This window comes from Myodes glareolus, chromosome 26 (assembly GCF_982192425.1).
Source record: "Myodes glareolus chromosome 26, mMyoGla1.1, whole genome shotgun sequence".
In the NCBI taxonomy this organism is placed as follows: Eukaryota; Metazoa; Chordata; class Mammalia; order Rodentia; family Cricetidae; genus Myodes; species Myodes glareolus.
Genome location: NC_142051.1, coordinates 43,770,150 through 43,791,433, shown reverse-complemented (window position 1 = coordinate 43,791,433; position 21,284 = coordinate 43,770,150). Strand labels below are relative to the sequence as shown.

At 46.4% G+C, this 21,284-nt stretch overlaps 1 long non-coding RNA gene across 1 annotated transcript; it reads left to right on the top strand.

Annotated features, from left to right (window-relative positions):
* Window positions 1-3,712: 3,712 nt before the first annotated feature.
* Window positions 3,713-13,734, top strand: LOC125389973 (uncharacterized). The gene is made up of 3 exons (XR_007228590.3): window positions 3,713-4,046; window positions 9,304-9,361; window positions 12,032-13,734. It is a non-coding gene; the product is annotated as an uncharacterized LOC125389973 (long non-coding RNA).
* The last annotated feature ends 7,550 nt before the right edge of the window (window positions 13,735-21,284 follow it).

Sequence of the window (21,284 nt, the reverse complement as noted above, 5' to 3'; positions counted from 1 at the left end):
TACTAAGGCTTTGTTCCTAGGGTGGCACTACTAAGATACTGAGAGAGGGTGAGAAATAGTGAAGCTTAGTGACAGGTCTTTAGGTCACTGGGATATGAGGGACGGACTTCGCCCCAGTCTTTCTCACTCTCTACTTCCTGGCTTGAGATGTGGCCACTTTCTCCAACGCATCTGCTACCATTACCGCCTGGCATCCTCCGTAGAGGAGTTAACCCTCCAAAACCATGGGCTGAGCAAACAACTTCCCTTTGTTAAATTGGTGGCTGTAGGTATTTCATTTCAGTGACACAATGTTAGTGAATGATAACAGAAAACGCTTGCTTTCCATAACTGCAAGGGCCTTGCAAGAGAGGGTTCTGCTGCAGCAAAAGGCCCTTTTGTCCAGCTGGGCGCCTGGAAAGGTCCAGGGCTATCTTCAGAGTGAGCTGAGGAACCGCAGAGTCGAGAGAACACTGAGTTAGGCATGGTGTGTGTGTGTGTGTGTGTGTGTGTGTGTGTGTGCATGCATGGGTGTGTGTGCGCATTGGTATTTGCATGTATGCAGACACACGTAGGAGTATATGCAAATGTGTATGCATTCATGTGTCACCTTAAGGTGGATGTCTGGATTCATGCTTGGTCATTCATTCACCTCATTCATTGAGAGGAGAGCTTACTGGTGGCTAAGCTTGCTAGCTACTTGTGTTGGGAATTCCTAGTTCATTTAGGAAAGCAACAATAGTAGCTTCTTCTCTAGGATCTATGACCTAAAGTCAGGGGCTTTGACCTCATATATAGGATCATATCTGAATTCCCCCCTGTACAGGCCTCAGATCCAATCAGAGAGCAGTTGTTTACAATATCAATCACGCCACAACTGCAGGCATAGGCACTTGCCTGGCAGATCAGTAGAACAGCCTACAGTGTGCACAGCTATGTGCAAGGACTGGTGACCTTTACAGCAGCCTTTTTTTTTTTATCATTCTGAGATGATATGGAATCTCATTGTGGCTTGAATTTGCATTTCCCTGATAACTAACAATAATAAGTTTTTTTATTTTATTTTAGTTACCCACTTGTATTTCTTATTTTGAAAAGTGTCTGCTCAGATAATTGGCTTGTTTAGACACAGTGCTATCTGAGTTTTTGTTGCCAAGGTGAAAACTGTGATTTTACAGGTTTGGGTAACCCATGTCTACCATGGTGGGTCTGCCACGGCAGGCCTACCATGGCGGGTCTGCCACGGCGGGTCTGCCAGCACCATTTTCCTACTGGCATGTGCACATTTCATTTGCGTTATGCTTTGGTGACTCCCAAACCTCTCAAATGTTTTCATCAATATTATCGTGTTGTGGGGCTCTATGATCAGAGTCTTGAAGCTACTACAGTGATTGTCAAAATACCAACTCTGATAGGCGCTCAGAGGTCACCGTGGAAATGACATTAAAGAGTGTCGAGCCGTGTGTCTCACCCTTCCTCATGCTGGGGTCCTTCAATACAGTTCCTCACGCTGTGATAACCCCCAACCATAAGTTACACGGTTGCTACTTCATAACTGTAATGTTGCTACTGTTATGAATCATAATGTAAATATCTGTGTTTTCTGATGGTCTTCAGTGACCCTGTGAAAGGGTCATTTGACCCCCAAAGTGGTTGTGACCTACAGGTGGAAAACCGCTGGTGTAGTGTGTCATATAAACTTAGTTGAAAAAGCAGAGAATTGAATGATTTTTAAAGATGTTCCAGCCTGGGTAAAACACAACAAAGCAGCACCCACTGCCTTTTGTGAGGAGGAAGAGCCGCCATGACGTCCCAGTCATCCGGGCTGTACCTTAACCGTGGGCCCAAATGAGGCTCTCCTTGCTGAAACTGCTCTTCTCAGATACTTTATGTCGGCAGGAGGATCATACTGTCGTGCTATCTGAAGAAATAGCCACAGCCGCAGCCGCCTCAAGCATCAACAACCGCCCTGATAAGACAATAGTAGCCACTTGCGCTAAGTCAAGATCCCCTCTCAAAGGATTAGGACATTCCAAAGGCTCCGATGAATTCTAGTGATGATTTTAGCAAAAGCGTGAGCTTAAAGTTGGACACCTTACTATGAGCTTTGGACACTGTACTATTACACACTTAGTAGGCTATGGCATCAGGTAGACAAAACTTGCATACACATTGAAAACCCAGTAACTCTTTATGAATTTGTTTATATTTAAAATTTGTATGCATAAGTGTTTTGCCCACATGTAGCACGTGTGCCATGTGCATGTCTAGTGTACACAGCATCAGAAAAGCACGTTGGAGTTTCTGAAACTGTAGTTACAAGTAGCAGTGAGCCACTACGGGTGCTGGGAATTTATCCCAGGTCCTCAGCAAGAGCAACAAGTGCTTTAAACCACTGAAGCATCTGTCCTGCCCCCAAGCCCAGTAACTCTTGATTTAGTGGGATAGGCTCAGTATTGTTTTTGTCCGCAATAGCTCTGAGGTATACCTGTGTGACTCTTGTGTGTGAGGAAGGGCCACTAATGGGGGACGGAATAAAAGCGTACAAATGGAGCAGATACGGGCACAAGGATTCAGAAACAAGTACAGAAGTTCTCAAAAATGAGCTAAGCCTTGAATAGCCTTGAAGGTAGGCCAGTCACTCAAATGCTTATTTTCTTTCAATATGTAGTTCTTTATATTTACAATTTTATATAAATTACTTATCTAATTTCTTTTCTTATTGGGAAAGTTGGGATGGAAGAGGATTTTGGCTCTAAAATCATAGAGACAGGTTCCAATCTAGGCTCCCCTTCGTGTATCAACTGAATGACTTTGGGCAAGTTACCTAAGTTCTCTGAGCCTCATTATTATCATGGGTAAATCAGAGATAACGGAGGAATCCATCTTAAAGGGCACAAGAGAAATGCTTAACAAATGAGACCCATTTCTTTTTAAGTTTATTGACCACAACTTAGAAAATACCGAGAAAAGTAGAAGTAAAACCCCCAACAGCTTTACCACACAAACGAAACCACAGTGGGCATTTGAAGTTGTCTTTCCAGTTTCCAGCCAAGGCTTGGTTCGCTTCCCTGTTTTTGTGTTGTCTGGCATTCTGAATATAAAATTCAAGTCTAACATTTCATTGCGTTTTATCTACTTACTTGTTTACTGTGGGGGGGGGTGATTTGGGAACACACGTGCCAGGGTGTACATGTGGCGGTCGGAGGACAACTGTCAGAAGCTGTCACTTCTCTTTTCCCGCCAGGTCAGCCTGGGGATGGAATTCAGAGTGCCAGGGTAATAGTCTGTCCTGTCCCTTTAAGAGACAAGCCCCGCCCCTTCCACCTCCCCCACCCCTGAGCAAGTGGCTATCTTCTGCTTGCAGCCCAAGTCTCTTTCCATCTCTCTCCCAAAGAGGTAGCTGCTGCTGTGGCTTCTCTCTCTCTCTCTCTCTCTCCCTCTCTCTCTCTCTCTCTCTCAATCTATCTGTCTCTCTCTCTTTCTTTCTCTCTTTTTCTCTCTCTGTTTCTTTCCTCATCCCCCCTTTTCCTTCCCTCTCCCCTTCCCTTCCATAACACACCAAATAAATATCCAACCTCACTCTGCATGGCATGCCTGTCCATCTTATGGCCACTGGGTTGCTGTGTGGAAGTCACTCAAACATTCCTACCTGCTGGACATTTGTCTGGACTCTAGTTGTCTGTCCCTGTTCTAAACAGTTAAATAATAAGCAGGTCTAGACACACTCCTTTTAATATTTATTTTTCTTTGGAAACGGCTTCCAGAAATGAAACCATGCATGTGGTCAGAATGAAGAGTGCCAGTGGTCTCTGCTTGTCACCAAAAATAATTCAGAAGACAGCTGAAGAGGCCTCCATGCTCGGATTCTGCTCCTCCCTCTCCCGCCCCTCATTCTTGTTTCTTTTCCAAGAGAAGAGGTTGAGCCAAGACTGGGCATTCCTGGGTCCTCTCTGCCAGGAGGCGGAGTCACAGGGCAGGAAAAAACATTGTCCTTTCTTCCCAACTCTCGAAGGCAGCCCGAGGGATGAGCTAGCTGGGAACACGGACATCTGCAGGAAGCCTGGGTATTTCTTTTTCTCTTTCTTCTCCCATGTGGCAGGCAGGCAGGCAGGCAGGCAGGCAGGCAGGCAGGCAGGCATCTTCTTTGCCTCCACCTGAACTTCAGGATGTACTCCGAGGCAAATGTGTTTTGTGCGGAGCCAACAGGGCGCCAGACAGAGCTGAGTAGGGAAGGCTGCCCCAGAGTGCCTAACTACAAGCAGGTTGTATATTTTTGAGACAGAATTTTGTTTTGAGGGTGGAGCTGGAAACCCTCTAACATCAAAACTGCCCTGAGGAGGTTCTCATCATTTGTAATGTAGTCTCAGGCGGGATGTGGGTGGGCTCTGCGTGGATGGCTGTCTGATCCTCAGTTCTCTGGATTGTTAGGAACAAAAATCCAGCCCAACGTTCCTTCAGCAAAGTTGGGAGATGTTTAACAACTTGTTATCCAGAAAGGAAAGAAAGGAGGAAGGAAGGACAGAAAGAACGAAAAAAGAAAGAGAGGAAGAAAGAAAGAAAAAAAGAAAGAAAGGAAGGAAGGATGGAAGATTTACAGCATTTTCAGATTCCCATAGGCTACATACTGCACCAGGGCTTATTTCAAAGGCATTGGTCAGTTTACGCAATCCCTGACCAGAGGTTAGCCACAGGCTCTTGCTGAGCAGAGAAAACCCACTCTAGCAGAACGAGGGTGGCAAACCAAAGGCTGATTCACTCACTTAGTCACGGTGTGGAAAGAGGAGGTGCAGAAGTGGCCTCAGTGAGGAAGAGAACCCAGAGAAGCATAGCCCAGTAGGCTTCTCTCTGCAAATCAGCCCATTGTTGCCTGGGAGTCATGCTCTGCACATCAAGGCAAGGTTGCAGCGGGTGGCTTTTGGGTTTTTGGAGTTTCCCACCTCACTGAGTCACAGCAGAGACGAAGAAGTCGTCATCTCTGACTGGAAAAAATCCTAGGGAAGGTTGACCAGTCTTTCTTTGCCATGGGCTGAGGACAGAAAGCCTGGTGGTGGTGAGGAAGTTGTATTGGCCTGGCAAAGCCAGCACTTCCCTGTGTCAGCCTTTGGACACTGTGACGCAGCACCCGAGGACTAACTTGGAGAAGGGAAGATGCATTTGGCTTACTTCAAAGCCAGTTAGTTCCGTCACTTTTAGGTCTGAGATGATGCAGAACACACTGACAATTAGAACATGTGGAAAAGGAAGGTGCTGTCTTCGGGGGAGCTGGGAAGCAATCAAGCAGAACGAGAACAAGGACCAGAGCAAGGTATATTCAAGGGCACACTCAGTGACCTCATTCCTCCAGTGAGGCCATACCTATGAGTTTTTAACACCTCCTAAGAATGCTGCTGAAAGATAGTTCTATCCATGCAATCCACTGTTGCAATTTCCTCTGAGTTCTACATCCAGAACAGCCTCAAGGCTGCTGGCTGAGATGATCCAGCCTCGCAGAATGTTCCAGACAGGAATTGACCATAATCTTCAACTTTCTTTGGGTCCCCATAAGATTATCAGCACCTTCCCCCTGAGCCAGGTAGGGATGGCACATGCCTTTAATCCCAGCATTCGGAGGCAGAGGCAGATGGATCTCTGTGAGTTCAAGTCCAGCCTGGTCTGGAAGAGCTAGTTCCAGGACAGACTCCAAAGCCAGAGAAATCCTGTTTCAGAAAATAAGAAAAAAAATTATCAGCACCCTCGATCAGTAGGAAGTAGTCTAGAAAACTGCATCCACATTCCCAAATATGGATTATGGATGTTTGTCTTTATTTGGAGCTTTGGTTACAAGTTGTTAGAATAATGGTAAAAAAAAATGCTAAGCAAAGAACATTAGATTCAGAGTTCTTGTTTCTAAATGAAAAAAGGGAATATGATGTGGGATAATGCTCTTATATACTGTAAAGATCTGTCACTCTTTTAACAAGATGCTGATTGGCCAGTAGCCAGGCAGAAAGTACAGGTAGGGCAACCAGACTAAAAGAATTCTGGGAAGAGGAAAGGCAGAGAGTCAGTCACCAGCCAGATGCAGAGAAAGCAAGATGAGAATGCCCTACTGAGAAAAGGTACCAAGCCATGTGGGTAAACATAGGCAAGGATTATGGGTTAATTTAAGTCATAAGAGCTAGTTAATAATAAGCCTGAGCTAAGAGGCCAAACAACTTATAACTAATATTAAGCCTCTGTGTGTTTCTTTGGGACTGAGTGACTGTGGGACCGGATGGGACAGAAACTTCTGACTATAATTCACTGATTAGTCAGAGCCTTCAGGCTTTGGCCACCTCTCAACAGTGCCATAGGCTATGGTCTGCTCCTTCAGTGCTTGAGCCTTTTGGAGAGTACACTCCCACCATAGTAGTGACCATCTTACTGCTATCAGAACTCTGCTCTCGCTTGTGCTTCAACCAATGACAGCACAAAGAAGCTGTTTCCTATCACAGATATGGGTATTGTATTTTCTTAGGATTTTTATTTAGTCTCAGCTAAGAGGCTGTTTCCTATCACAGATACGGGCATTGTATTTTCTTAGGATTTTTATTTAATCTCAGCTAATTTTGTAGCAAAAATAATAGCCCTCTGTTTTATTAAGTGATTCCATTTTTATGTCATAAGTAGATTTCCAATACACTATGTGTTAAATAATCATATCTTTCTTTTTGTGAATTATGCTCATGGCTTTAGCTCACTTCTGGAGTTTTAAGTCCATTTTCAATTTCTTCAGTAAAAACTGTACTCAGGCATTATTTAGGTCAAGCATCTGTAGAGAGAGGAGATAAGAGGCCAAACAATCAGGGGGGATCCTACCTCCAGAGCATTAAAAAAAGATTTATTTAGTTTCAATTATGTGCATGGCTGTGCATCTCTGGGCGGGTACGCACACAGATGTCCATCTCTGGGTGAGTATGTGCATGGGTGTGAATCTCTGGGTGGGCACGCACACAGGTGTGCATCTCTGGGTGGGTATGTGCACGGGTGTGCATCTCTGGGCGGGCATGTGCACGGCTGTGCATCTCTGGGTGGGTACGCACACAGGTGTGCATCTCTGGGCGGGTATGTGCATGGGTGTGAATCTCTGGGCGGGTATGTGCAAGGGTGCGCATCTCTGGGCGGGTATGTGCACAGCTGTGCATCTCTGGGTGGGTATGCACACAGGTGTGCATCTCTGGGTGGGTATGTGCACGGGTGTGCATCTCTGGGCGGGTATGGGCATGGGTGTGCACCTCTGGGCGGGTATGTGCACGGGTGTGCACCTCTGGGCGGGTATGTGCACGGGTGTGCACCTCTGGGCGGGTATGTGCACGGGTGTGCACCTCTGGGCGGGTATGTGCACGGGTGTGAATCTCTGGGCAGGTATGGGCACGGGTGTGAATCTCTGGGCGGGTCTGTGCACGGGTGCGCACCTCTGGGTGGGTATGTGCACATAGTGCAGGCACCCAGGGAAGCCACAAGAGGATGTCAGATCCCCTGGAGCTAGAGTTGCAGGCTTTTGTGAGCTACCCAGTGTGGGTGCTGGGAGCCAAACTCCAGTCCTCTGCAAGAACAGGAAGTACTTTAAACCACTGGAGTCGTCTCCTTAACTGCCGGAAATAACCCATTAATGTCATGTCATGTTAACAAATACGTTTCCTCTGTGCTGTCATATTTAGAGCATAAATTTCCAAGATGATTTCTCCCTTTATTCAAAAGTCTAATTTTATATTTTATGTAGTTGAATATACTCTACTTTGCCCTTTTAACCAGATCATTTTTATCTATGCTTAGATACCCCAGCTTCCCACAAAATTTTAAGAAATGACTCATTTTATTTATTTCTCATTTTCCTAGGTGTAAAACTTATACATGCTTTATTATCCAATTCATTTTTATTTAGTGTGTTTGGGGTGAGCCAAACATCAAAGCTGGCAGTTTTACCAAGCATACAACATCACTCAAAGTCTTCCCTTTCCCACCACTCCATATAGATGCCAATAGATAGAATTCTGATCAACAGGCCAGTGAGGTAGAGCTTGCTGTGAACCTTAGGAAATGCAGTGTAGGAGATGGTGAGGAATGGTTTTATCTGGAACAAAGGGTAGCTTAAAAATATTTTTTGTTATCCCAGAAAACTTAGACAACAATGTGGACACTAAGAGAGACTTACATAGATATAATCTACATGGGAAGTAGAAAGTATAAAAAGACAAGATCTCCTGAGTAAATTGGGAGCATGGGGACCTTGGGAGAGGGTTGAAGAGGGAGGGGAGAGGCAGGGAGGGGAGCAGAGAAAAATGTAGAGCTCAATAAATATCAATAAAAAATGTATAAAATTATTTTTGTCATTTAGTTTATGTGTACCAGGCATTCTGATTACACATATTGCATACCATGTGTGTGTATGATACCTTCAGAGGCCAGAAAAGGTCATCATATCCCTGGAATTGGAGTTATAGATGGTTCTGAGCTGCCATGTCGGTACTGAAAATCCAACCAAGTCCCCTGGAAAAGCACCCAGTGCTTTTAACAACTGAACCACGTCTCTAGTTCCAAGGGTAGATATTCATGATTTTTTTTATAGTACTAAGATTAAAGTTAGGGCCTCATGTTTGCTAGGCAAATACTCTACCACTGTGCCATATCCCTAACCCTTCTTAAATTTTGGAACAGGAACTTCCTGTTGGCCAGGCTGACTTTGGACTGGCTCTGTTCCCCCATGTAAACTTTGAATTTGTTCTTCTCCTGCTTCAGCCTCCTGGGAGCTGGTATTTTGGTGATTCTTAACCAAGAATTGACATATTTGTCACCTAAGGAGCTTTTAAGAAACACTTATACCTGGGGTCTTACCATGAATGGGTCTGGCATTGTGGTCTGACATAGGTGCATGTTAATTTGTTTTTCCAAAAGTCCCTCAGACATTGCCAGTGCAGAGAATCACAGGAGACAAAGATGGACAAACATGTAGGCTGCAGGTAACAAGTGGTGTTGAGATCACGCTGACAGATTTAAGAGGCCAACGGCCTACCTTACTCAGGAAGGGAGCCTTAAGGACCATGAGAGAGAACACGGAGCCCTGCCGCTTGGCACAACAATTACACCTCCAAGCCCAGGTGTGAACTTGGGTAAGGGTGGGTTTCAATCCCATTTGTCCCATATGCAGGCTGTTAGCTGGGTGGGTTGCTGGTCCTTTCTGAGTCTCTCTGTAACCACAACAATTGTGTTTACCTACCAGGCTTGCGATGAGTCAAAGGGAACTTGGAGATGAAACACCTGGCTCAGCTCCTGACAGCTGTATGCATTTTTTCCCCTCCACAGAACCTTTGGCTCTTGCTGAACTGGCCTGGTGACTAACTTCAGGATGAAGAGAGATGAGGTATTTGCAGGGAAGACACGCTAACACCCATTCGTTAGTGAGAGAAAGAAGTCTATGGAGCCCTGTAGTCCTAGAGATTTTGATAGCCTTGTAGAGGCACTCCTGCCTCAGAGAACCAAAGAGAAACCAGACCTCCAAGCAAGCCTCAGCTTCATGGCTTACAGCACCATAATTCTTCGGTTTCATAGCTCCATGGCTTGGCTGAGGTGGAAGCTGGCTCCATGACAGGGCACCTTAACTCAGTCACAAATGTAAGCTCAGCCCCAGGCAGCTTGGCCTGTGAATCTTAGCCATGGCCAGCTGTTAGGAGGGCAACACAGACCGAGCCATTCTTATTGAGGATGACTTATTCAGTGAGACTTCTCACTGAAGTCTGTTTACAGAGCCAAGGCTCATTTCTGGAGGCTGACAATACCTTCTTCCTGCTCCCAGGATCCACCAGCCTCCACTTTAGAGCACTGATACCCATTCTGCAATTTGACAGATACTCATCGATAGTTCTTCTGTCTGGCAGGTACTTGAGAACACAGTAATCATTTAAAAATGACTTTTCATGCTGCCTAGTCTTCTAAATTAACACCAAATAGTGATGTTGAGATTATCAGTGGACCCAGATTCCTTGGAGGTCAACTCATCCAAAAGGCAGTGTGACCGACAGAAAGGAGTAGGGACCCGGAAAGTAGACACGTGTGGTCCTTGACTCCTGATTGGAACCAGCTTGCTTGCCCTCTAAATGAGAGTCTTTCTTACTCTGAGCCTAGTGTTTTCTTCCTCAGAGAGCAGATTTTTGGCTGGGTAGAGATAGATGCTGAGGAGGTGCCAGAAGGAAGGGGGGAGGGAGACCTCCTGCTGCAGGGAGGTCCCTTAGGAAGTCAGGAAGATAACTTTGGGACAGTAGGTAGAAGAGCCCTCCTCCTGCCTGGCACACTGATCACACCCTAAAACTTAGGCTTTGGATGGGGACTTAGACATCTCTGGGGGCTTGAACTGAAGGGGATGAATGGGAGCCCCCAACAGTGAACCTCTTGTCTGATTTTCCTTCCCTGCACACTGGAGAAATAGGTCAAGAGATGAATGGCATTTTATACTCTTGAAGCAAGCATAAGGGGATTTAGCTGGGCTTGTTGAAACAAGAGAGGCTTAAGTTAAATAGTAACATGGGCTCTTCACTCTGAGGAAAGAGTGAGGTTTATCCCAAGTCACTAAATCCTCTAAGAGACTGGAAGATGCATTAAGTGGCTCTTGATCTCTTCTATGTACTGGACAGCTCCCCAAGTTACTACAATGCTCATTAGAGCTGGAAGTCTGTGATTAGTCCATTCCCTTGTTTTGTCAATCTGCCTTCAAGGCGGAAACCTGGAAGGTGCATCAGAGTCTCAGACAACAGACTCCTACTCCTGGCTGCCACCTCATCAGAGCTGATATGGAAGCCAAGTCCAAGGCTCAGGCACCAGCTAGCCAAAGAGCACCGAAGTGATTAGAAGTCTCCTATACTCTCTCTGTCTCTTTGAAAAGAGTAGGCACGCAGCCAAGGGGATCTCCCACTGCCTTTGCGTACAGTTATGGGAGTATGATCCGAGGACACAAGAAGACTCCAAGGCAGCTGAACTTCAAGGTGGCCGGTATGGATGGTTAGGGGTGATGGCCTCAGAGAGTGAGATTTGGTTCCCCAGGTTTCTGAGCTCTTATTTGGTACCAAAGATTGCTGTGGGTGCTGGGCTGTGTTGCCGGGAGAGATATGGTGGCAGTAATTCATAAAGACAGCATTAGCAACATGTGCTAAGAGCTGTGTGCCCAGGCTTCATTCCCTTTTGCTTGCTAAACAGTAAATATTTATGGAACCAATTGCTCACACAAACTGGCTAGACTGGTCTCTTTTCAGTTTCCTGGATGCGCCATACGATCTTTGCATTTGCTGTTATCTACCCAGAAGTTCCCCTCCCCACAGGTTATTTTTTGGGGGGAGGGGAGATGCTGGACCTCATGTTTCTTGGGTTTTTAAATCAGAGGTTCCGTTCTCATTGCAGTCTCTGATCACATAATCTAATGTCATAACTCCCATTCCCTCCCAGTACCCCCTTTTCACTATTCTTACTCCTATTAGCGTGCAGTGCTGCCCAGGATACCTTACTTGCCTGATCTCTGTGGCTAGCCCGAGAACCCCAGGACAAGAACTTTGGACTATTTTGTACATTCCTGTAATCCCTTCACCTGGGTCAGGTACTCAGCTTTGTTCGGGCAGCACGTGAATTGAATGGAAGAAAGGCTTCCTCAGTATATCCAGTAAGTACCCAGTGATAAGCAGGGAGACAGCTCAGCAAACAATGTGCACCGGAGGGCCTTGCTGGAGGAGAGATAAGATAATAGGCCAGCTACACCACAACAGACATTCTCCTGAAACAAAACGTGCTGGCTGCTTCACAGATACTTCCCTATGACCTCACTAGTACCCCAGGCCTTAGGGACTATGAATTCCAGCAAAGAGAGGCTCTATTGACTGAAAAAAATAGCTGAAACTACCCAGGTAGTTTCTGAGTAACGGAGGCCCGGACTTAATCAGTTGGCACACCTCAATGAAATATTTATATATAACACACACATATGTATATTGTATATACATATATATGTAAATCTTACAATGAACTTTTTAATATTTATTGCTTTTCACAGGTCCTGTAAGGCAGCTTTACAGATGATGAAAACTGAGACTGCAGAACCACATGTTCCATGCTTCCAGACAGCATCAGACAATCCAGCCCTGCTTACTATTTCTGCTCAGGCTCACAAGGTGGAGGAGCTGGCCCCGAGGAAAAGAAGGGCTTTCTGGGACCAAGTTTTCCCAGAGAAGGAGGCAGTAGGATTTCCAGGTGGGAGGGCTTGGAAGAAGGGCCTGAAGGAAGAACCTTGGACGACTGTGGAGGAAGGAGTCCCACACCCTAGTCCCTGCTCCCGCCTGCTGCTGTGGTTTGAGTCTAATAAGTAGATATGGGAGACACTTGGGCAAGGCAGGGCAGGATAAAAACCCTGTGTAGGAAGTAGGATTTTTAGTTACTTCTCTGTCTTAATTTCTTAGGAATCTATCATGTCCACTTATCCCTTCTGTTCAGTTTTTGTTAAATTAACAATCTATATTTATATAATGTATTATCTGAACCTCATAAAAAATCATTGCATTTGCATATAACATGTACTCCCACTAAACTTTCAAAGTTTTAGTCCTGATATTCCCTTTATTTAAGGGTGAATACTTGACAGTGGAGGATGTTGAAAACCAGGTAAGCATTCCAGGTCATGTACTGCTCCATCCATCCATCCATTCATCCATCCATCCATCAGTTGTGGGCTGAGCTGTCTTTATACACTTATATGTTGAAACCCTATAGTACCTTATATAATGTAACTGCATTGGAGACCACCTTTAAAGGGCTGTTTAAGTTAAAATGGGGTTCTTAGAGTGAGTCCTGATTTAACCCGACTAGCGACCTTACAAAAAGAGAACGGAGACAGATGTGCACAAAGCAAGATCTGAAAGAGGACACAGCAACAGTATAACCATCTCCCGGCCAAGAAGAAAGGACATAGCAACAGTGTAACCATCTCCCAGCCAAGAAGAGAGGACACAGCAACAGTGTAATCATCTCCCAGCCAAGAAGAGAGGCCTCGGGAGACACCAGACCTTCTGATACCTTCAGTTTTCATTTTTTATCTCCACATCATTCAAGCCAGTCTGTGGTGTATGGTTTAGAGACGCTTGGGCAAATATATATGACATTTATTCAACCACTGATCCATCCACCTGCCCATCCACCCACCTATCCATTAATCCACCCGTCTACCATTCATCCACATATCCATCAGTCAGTCTGTCCAGCCAGCCATCTGTCTATCCACCCATGCATGCATGCATGCATGCATCCATCCATCCATCCATCCACATATCCATCTATCCATTCATCCACCCACCCCATCCCATCCCCCCTACATACATACCATGTTGAGTGTCCCTTATTATTCAGGTAAGCTGTTATTCTGGATAGTTTTGTGTCAACTTGTCACAAGCTAAAGTCATCTGAGTGGAGAGGATCACAGTTAAGAAATGCCTCCATAAGACTCAACTGTGGGCAAGCCTGTCATTGTCTCAATCATTGATTGATTGGGGAGGACCCAGCCTAGGGTGGGTGGTGCCATCTCTGGACTTGTGGTTCTGGGTTCTATAAGAAAGCAGGCTGAATAGAAAATGTGAAGAGGCCCTCTATGGCCTCTGCTTCAGCTCCTGCCGCTAGATTCCTTCCTTTTTGAGTTCCTGTCCTGACTTCCTTTGGTGATGAACAGCAACATGGAAATGTAAGCCAAATAAACCCTTTCGTCTGCAACTTGCTTTTTGGTCACAGTGCTTCATTGCAGCAATAGATCCTACTTAAGACAGCCACCTCGCTCTGGAGATAAAAGAACAAAGAAACCGCAGTCTCTATCCTGTTCGAGCGGCTAGTATTGAGTAAACAGGAGTTATGTCAGACTGTGACGCGTGCCAGGACCGACCTGAGAGCTGGAGGTGTGGTTGAAGGGACACTGGATCCAGCTTGAGAATGGAGGCACGAAACACAACAAGCTGGACTCCCGAGAGAATGGCAAATCAGGGCAACTTCGGGGAAATGCAAAGGCAGAAATACGCCAAAGGAGAAGAGCAGGAACTAAATGTGAAGGATGGGAAGGGCCATCCTCAGCCTATGGTTCTCAGAGCTTTCTTCCTCGCCTTCAGCTCACCCACTCCTGTGTCTCAAGAAGGGGCAGCATGGAAGTGAATTTCCACTGGCAGGCTGGGGTGAGGTCCTTCTCTCTCCTTCCTGTGAGATTGCTGATGAACATGAAGAAAGGGCTCTTGTCCGAAGGTCAGAAGGCTTTGGACCAGCTATGTACATGCTATGCCTTCTTTAACATGTCTCTAGATGTGTGTGCGCTATTGTAACTGTAGGCTCAGTTGCTGGGATTCCAACTGTCCACCACAGTTCTCTACCCATACCACCTTGCTCGCTGTCATCAGAAAGCTGTAGAGTACTGCAGTACCTACCTTAGAGATTTCCTGAGTCTGGGAGGAGACGCAGGTGCAGATCGGGCCTTGGAGGTAGACTGGCAGGATACAGTAGGCAACCAGGAAGTGTGAAAGGTTGCAAAGGCATGTATTGTACGGCTTCCTGGCAGCCCTACTGTGTCAGCCATCATTAGCATCAGCACCATCACCACGTCCCATAACCATCACCACCATCATCACCCACACCACTCCCATCAGCACCCTTGCTAGCTTTCCCATCACCATAGGAGGCTCTGGGAGGTTGCCCTTGGTGGCTTCCTTCTCTCCCATATTCTTCTTTGTGGTTGTCTTAGACCCTAGATAGATTGATTTTTTTTAATAATTGATTTTTTTAAATATATTATCAAAGGGAAGACCCTAGAGGGATTTTATTCGTTTGTTTAAAAAGTTTACTGTTCACTGCCAGTATGTATCCATATGGTTGACTTTTAAAAGATTTATTGAAAAATATAGATTTCTTTATTTTCTGTATATGAGTGCATGTATACCACATCTATGCCTGGTGCCAGAAGAGGTCAGAATGTGTCAGATCCCACGGAACTAGTGGTACAGCTGGTTGAAAGCTACCATGTGGATGCCGAACCTGGGTCCTCTGCAAGAGCAACAAATGCTCTTAACCACTCCATTTCTCCAGTTCCTTAAAGATCTTTTTTGTTGTTTGTTTGGTTGGTTTTTGGTTTTTAACACAGAGTTTCTCTGTGTAGCTGTCCTGGAACTCGGTCTGTAGATTAGGCTGTCCTCGAACTCACAGAGATCCTCCTGCCTCTGCCTCCCAAGCACTGAGATTAAAACTGTGCACCATCATGCCCAGCTAGCGATTTTTCTTATTTTAAATTACTTGTATCTGTGTGAGGGTGTGTGCACATGAGTACAGGTACTCCAAGAGGCCAGAGGCATTGTATCTCCCTGGAGCTGAAGCTACAAGCAGCTGTGAGCCACCCAACATAGGTGCTGGAGATTGAGTTCAGGTCCTCTGTAAGAACAGTATTTACTCTTATTGCGGAGCTGTCTCTGCAGTCTTCAGATTTGTATGTGTGGGTCTTGTACCTCGTGTGATTGGCTAGTTAGCCCCTTGTTTCCCAGGGGAATCCCTTTGCATTAATTAGACTTTGTGGTTGCCATGCTCAAGTAACTGACAGGAGCACGTCAAGGTAGAAAGGATTCGTTTTGGTCTATATGTACATGATGGTAGGGAAGTCAAGATGGCAGTTTGTTACACTGCATCACAACTAGTTTGTTACATTGTATCCACAATCAGAAAGCAGGGAGAGATGAATACTGCTGCTCACCCAGCTTCCTCCTTTAAAAATACATTATTTGAGAATTTGACACATGTATACAAAGTATTTTGATTTTTATGCCCTTCAGTTCCCCACAGATCCCCCCAGTTTATCCCCCACTCATAGTTCACGTCCTTAAAAAGAAAACCCACTGATTCAGATTAGCGCTGTCCAAGTGTGCATAGGTGTGGGGTCATCACCAGATCCTGGAAACCTCCCCAACCAGACAATAAGAGGTGGGCTTGGAGAACATTTCCCATTCGTGCCCAAAATTTGGCTTGCTTGACCTTGTACAGGTAACCATTGCAGCTATCAGTTCATGAGTACAGTGGCCACGACATGTTGTGTCGGTAACATTTTCACAGCTTTCTTCCCATTCTTTGACTCAACATAAAGGGGTTTAGCAATGCCATAGTTATAACATTTATTGAGCACCTACTATATACCAGACATCAGTCTAGGCACTGGGGATACAAAACTGAGTTAAATAATGTTTTATTCGTGGAGCTGGGAGCTTCAATTTGTGAGAAGAAGCAGATGAGAACCAACAAACAAGTATGTGGTAGAGAAAAATGAATACCAGAGACAAAAGTTTATTCAGGACAAAGTGGTCTTTAAAATGGGAAAGTCAAGGAGATGAGGTTAACCAGGTAGCTGGGCGGTGGTGGCTCACGTCTTTAATCCCAGCACTCAGGAGGCAGAGGCAGGCGGATCTCTGTGAGTTCAGGGCCAACCTGGTCTACAAGAGCTAGCTCCAGGACAGGCTTGAAAGCTACAGAGAAAACCTGTCTCAAAAAACAAAACAAAACAAACAAAAAAGGTTAACCAGGCAAAGAAAAGGGAATTAGGGAACAAAAAGTCCCTAGGTATTAAGATATCTGGTGGTGGGGGATGGTAGGGGAAGGGAACTGAAGTTGGTATGTAAAATGAAATATTTTTCCTTTAAAATAAAAAATAATGGTACAACTAAATGCCCCTTGACACAGTAATGCAATATATTATGAGTTCACTATTTTTATTTGTAAGTATAATTTTAAATGAATAATTAAATATGGTTAAAATGAAAAAAAGGCATCTGGCATACTGAGACTAGAGGCCATTGTGGTGGCAGTGAACAGCAGGTATCTTGGAACAACCTGGGAGGGTTTGGGAAAGGCATGTGATGCAATATGACTTGGAGTTTAGTGGAGCTGGGCTGACTCTTGTGTGGAACACCGACAATAGGACATCACGTTCTTAAACAGAAAGGCCAGGCTGGGGGTTATGTCAATTTCCCAGTTGTGAGAAACTTTGACATCAGTGGTACAGCAGCCCGGGGGAAGTGGGAGATATTGTGTAAAATGTAAAGGAAAAGCCAAAAAAGTCTGTTAATACAGTGCATCGAGAGATGGGTGGTCCTGGCTGTCCAAGGGAAAATTATGAAGTAGCTTTGTACCATTGATTCTGTAAAGCACTGGGGACTTGTGGCTTGGCTTCTGAGGACTTTATCATCTCAGCGCAGAGGAGAAGCAGCTGACATTCCTGGGCCCCTTTTTATTCGGGCACTCTGGCTGGAATGCGGGAAACCAAGAAGGCTACAGGCTCTTAGAACTCGACCTTATAATTTAGTCCTTGCAATATGAGGGTGCCTGGAGACATCCTGTCACAGCTGGATGCCTGGAAGAGATGCGTCTGGCTCCTTCTCCGTATTCCTGATCCTATCCTACACACTTCAGGGTCGAGAAGCAAAAGAGGGACGAAGGAGTTCAGACGCTCAGGAAACAGAAAGGGGCAAGTCCCCTGAACACTTGCTGTGCTGACAAGAAGTCAGCAGGATGGAAATCTCCAGAACCTCCAGTGTCTACAAGTCTGCTTCCATGATGGCTCTGGGCAGGTCCCCTCCTCCTAAGGGTGTAACCAAACACCCTACTTCAGAAGAAAACACTACCTGCTTTTAAAGTTAAACACATCTTAGCCTGTGGTTTGTGAGCCACATACAGCACAGGGAGCTCCCAGAAAAGACGATGAAAGAAAATCCTTGAAATCTGGACACAGGAGCTCTGTCAAACACTGCTTGTCCCACGTAGCTCTGCAAACGGCATTAGTTACCCTTTCTTCAGAGACTTGCCATGAAGTCAGCATCGTACGGTCTGACTCCCGCAATCCCCACCATGTACCGAACCCAGTCTTATTATTCCATTTGATAGATGAAGTCACTGAATTTCAGGGACATCGTGTTCTACAGGAGGTTCTGGAACTGAATGTGAGCTCAAGTCAGCTTATTCCAGAACCACTGTGCCCTGCCCTGGGTGTTGTGGTGTGTGTGTGTGCACATGTGTGCATGCACATGAGTACAGAGACCAGAGAGAACCTCAGGCATCATTCATTAGATACCATCTACCTCTTTTCTTTTCTGAAAGACAGGGTCTCACTGGCCTGGAACTTATCGTGTTCCAGGGAGGCTAGCCAGAGAGCCGTGAAACCTGACTTTAAGTATGTATGTATGTGTGCATCTGTACGTGTGTGTGTTATATGTGTATATGTACCTACCAGTGCACAAGTTCATGTGCACGCATGTGGAAACCAGAATATCTCAAATGTTCTACCCTAGGGTTCATTCCCTTGCAACAAGCATCACTCAATGAACCTGGAGCTAGGCTGGCAATCAGCAAGTCCCAGCAATCACACTGTTTCCTTACCACCTTGTCCCTAGCACTGGGGCTCCACACTCCCTTGCAGCCAGGCCTGGCATTTTATGTAGGTCCTTCTCACTTGTGCAGCAAATTGTCTTACAAGACACCTTTCCAGTCTTTTTTTGTTTTTGTTTTTCAAGGCAGGGTTTCTCTGTAGCTTTGGAGCCTGTCCTGGAACTAGCTCTTGTAGACCAGGCTGCTCTCAAACTCACAGAGATCCACCTGCCTCTGCCTCCCAAGTGCTGAGATTAAAGGCATGTGCCACCACTGCCCGGGCATGACATCTTTCCAGTCTTGGTATGTTTTTTAACATGGGCTCTGGGGATCAAACTCGTGTCCTCGTGCTTGTGAGGACCATCACGCTAGCCTGTCACTATCCTTCCAGTGCTCAACAGATAAAAAACTGAGAAGTATTTCATTTCTATCTCTGCCCTGTGCATGTAACTCCCTAAACAAAGCTAAAGATCATTGATTATTTTCACTAGCAAGTGAGTGACTGTTTTCTCCAAGGAACATATTAATGCCATAATAAGAAAGTTTTAGATAAATGCTTCACAGAGAAGGTGGGCCTCAAGGTCACAGAATTTGGTGGCAAAGCCATGGCTCAAAAAGCAGACAATGCTGCTGTCTCCAGGCCAGAGTTTTGGCTGTGTTCCAGCAGGGTGCCCTCAATTACTGACCCTCCCCCATCCTTTTAACACAGATGGTGAAGGAGGGTCTCTGTACATCAGTAATTATAAGCATGCTTGTACTTTGGTACTTTTTTTTTTAACATAGGGTTTCTCTGTAGCTTTGGGGCCTGTCCTGGAACTAGCTCTGTAGTAGACCAGGCTGACCTCAAACTCACAGAGATCCACCTGCCTCTGCCTCACGAGTGTTGGGATTAAAGGCGTGCGCCACCACCGCTCGGGGGTACTTAGGTTCTTTTAAACAGGGTAGTCCTGAAATTCTTATGACACCCCAGCTTTTTGTCTTCGTCTGTCCCTCTGTCCTGCAGGCTGAGGAACCATGTGCTTTGTTGAAGCAGGAGTCTTCTGCTATAGACCCTGCTATTCAGCCTGTGGAGGGGTGTTCTCTTCTGGATAGAGCAGATGGTTTCACTAGAGCTGGTTCTAGTGCAAATTTAAGTCACTCTGCGTTATTTTCCCCAACAGCGACTCCTCTGCTCGCTTTCCTGTCTTCTGCGATCTGCAGCCACTCCACCCAGCTCATCTCCATACGCAGCACACACCCTTCAAGTCAAGACAGGTGTCCCGGGCTCACCCCACTTCCGCCTCAGAAATAGGTTTCCTGTTCTCCCACTATGCAAATCCATTCTCCAAATTATTCTTCGTTCTGCACCTTGTGTACGGCTCAAGGTTGGCTTTCCAAGTTCTCTTCACATTTACATTCTCAGTTCTCAGATTTTGGCCCTTAGCATGCTCCCCAGGCGTTCTGCAGATCCCGTGATCGCGGGCACACATGTGCCCATTCAGAATTTAAAGGTAAGCAATAAAAAGCATGAGGAGCAATGGCTGTCCTCAAGGAAGGTGTTTCTAGCAGTATCCAGGCATCTCCCTGGCACACAGTGGGCCTTCAGCACAGGAGACATACAATGTCTCCTTGCCATTGCTTATGCCAAGAGAGGTACTGGCATAAGACAGCCAAAGAATAGAAGTGATGGCATTTGAACAGGACTTTAAAGACGGGAAGATTTTTGTTTTGTTTTGTTTTCTTCTTTCCCCTCTTAAGCCGATTGGGAGGAGGTTACAGACAGAAGAAATGGCATCCTTACTTTTGCCAGGCACACCTCAGGACTGCAGCAGAAGTCAGTCGTGTGTAGGGGGTGAGTGAGCCCCAGCACCCGAGCCCCTGACTACTAAACTAGAGAACCGATATATCCGAACTAATCGTGAGCAAGTTTGTTCCCCAGGCCCTCATTGCCCTTCCATTTAGAGATAAAGTCGCTCAGCTTCAGAAGCGCCAGCAGTAGGTTCAGAATCTGGCTATGTGTAACTTTGAAGCATTCTTTTAGGGTTGAGGATCCGTCCGTTTCTGTCCTATAAAATGGGCAAATATAATCCCAACGTTCCAAGGCTTTTGCGAACCCATGTAAGCTGATAAGCCGGATCCTGGTATTGTCATAGTCCTTTTTTTTTAAAAAAAACAAATGTGGAAGTAACAACCTTGACCTGTGTCCTGCTAAGTGTGGGTGCTGGTGACTTCCCTTCACTCAGTCCAGAGCCTGCCTGGAGCAGGAGTTGTGGTGGTACTCCAAATGAAAACAGAGTCAAGGAGGCTGGGGAGAGGGGTTGTCTACAGTTGACTGGCCCAGCCAAGGGAGCCACACAGTAACTCAGTTCCTTGGATGAGTTGTAGTCCACATCCAAGGTGCTTGGGTGCAGTCCTTCGAGACTAAAAACCCTAAAACCCTCGGGGGAGAGACTAGGCCTGGTTGTAGGCTTGCAGGATGGCCTTGGGGGAAGGGTGACTGCGGATTCACCATAGGCAAGAGGGGCGTCGGGTCCCCACCCTCCAGAGCCATGATCCCCACGGCCCGTGATCAAGTGGAGCTCAAGTGGGGCCCAAGTGAGGCTCACGCTCAGCATAGAGCTCAGGGTCAGCACCGCCGACTCCACTCGAGGGTAGTCCGGGCACTCGGAGGCTCGGCCACCCCAGCAGCCGCGCCCAGCCTCGCCCAGCCCGGCCCCACCCGCCCTTCCTCTCTCCCTCCCTCCCTCCCTTGGTGGGGTCGCGCCGAAGGGAGGAGGGGCGGCGGCCGGCTTGCGTGGCAGGCGCTCCGGTTGGGCTCGGCCTCCCTTCCCGGGAGGCGGGGTCGGCGCCGCGGCGGCGGCGGCTGCGGAGCCAGGCCCCCTCCTCCTTCCGCGGCCGGCCTCTTTGCT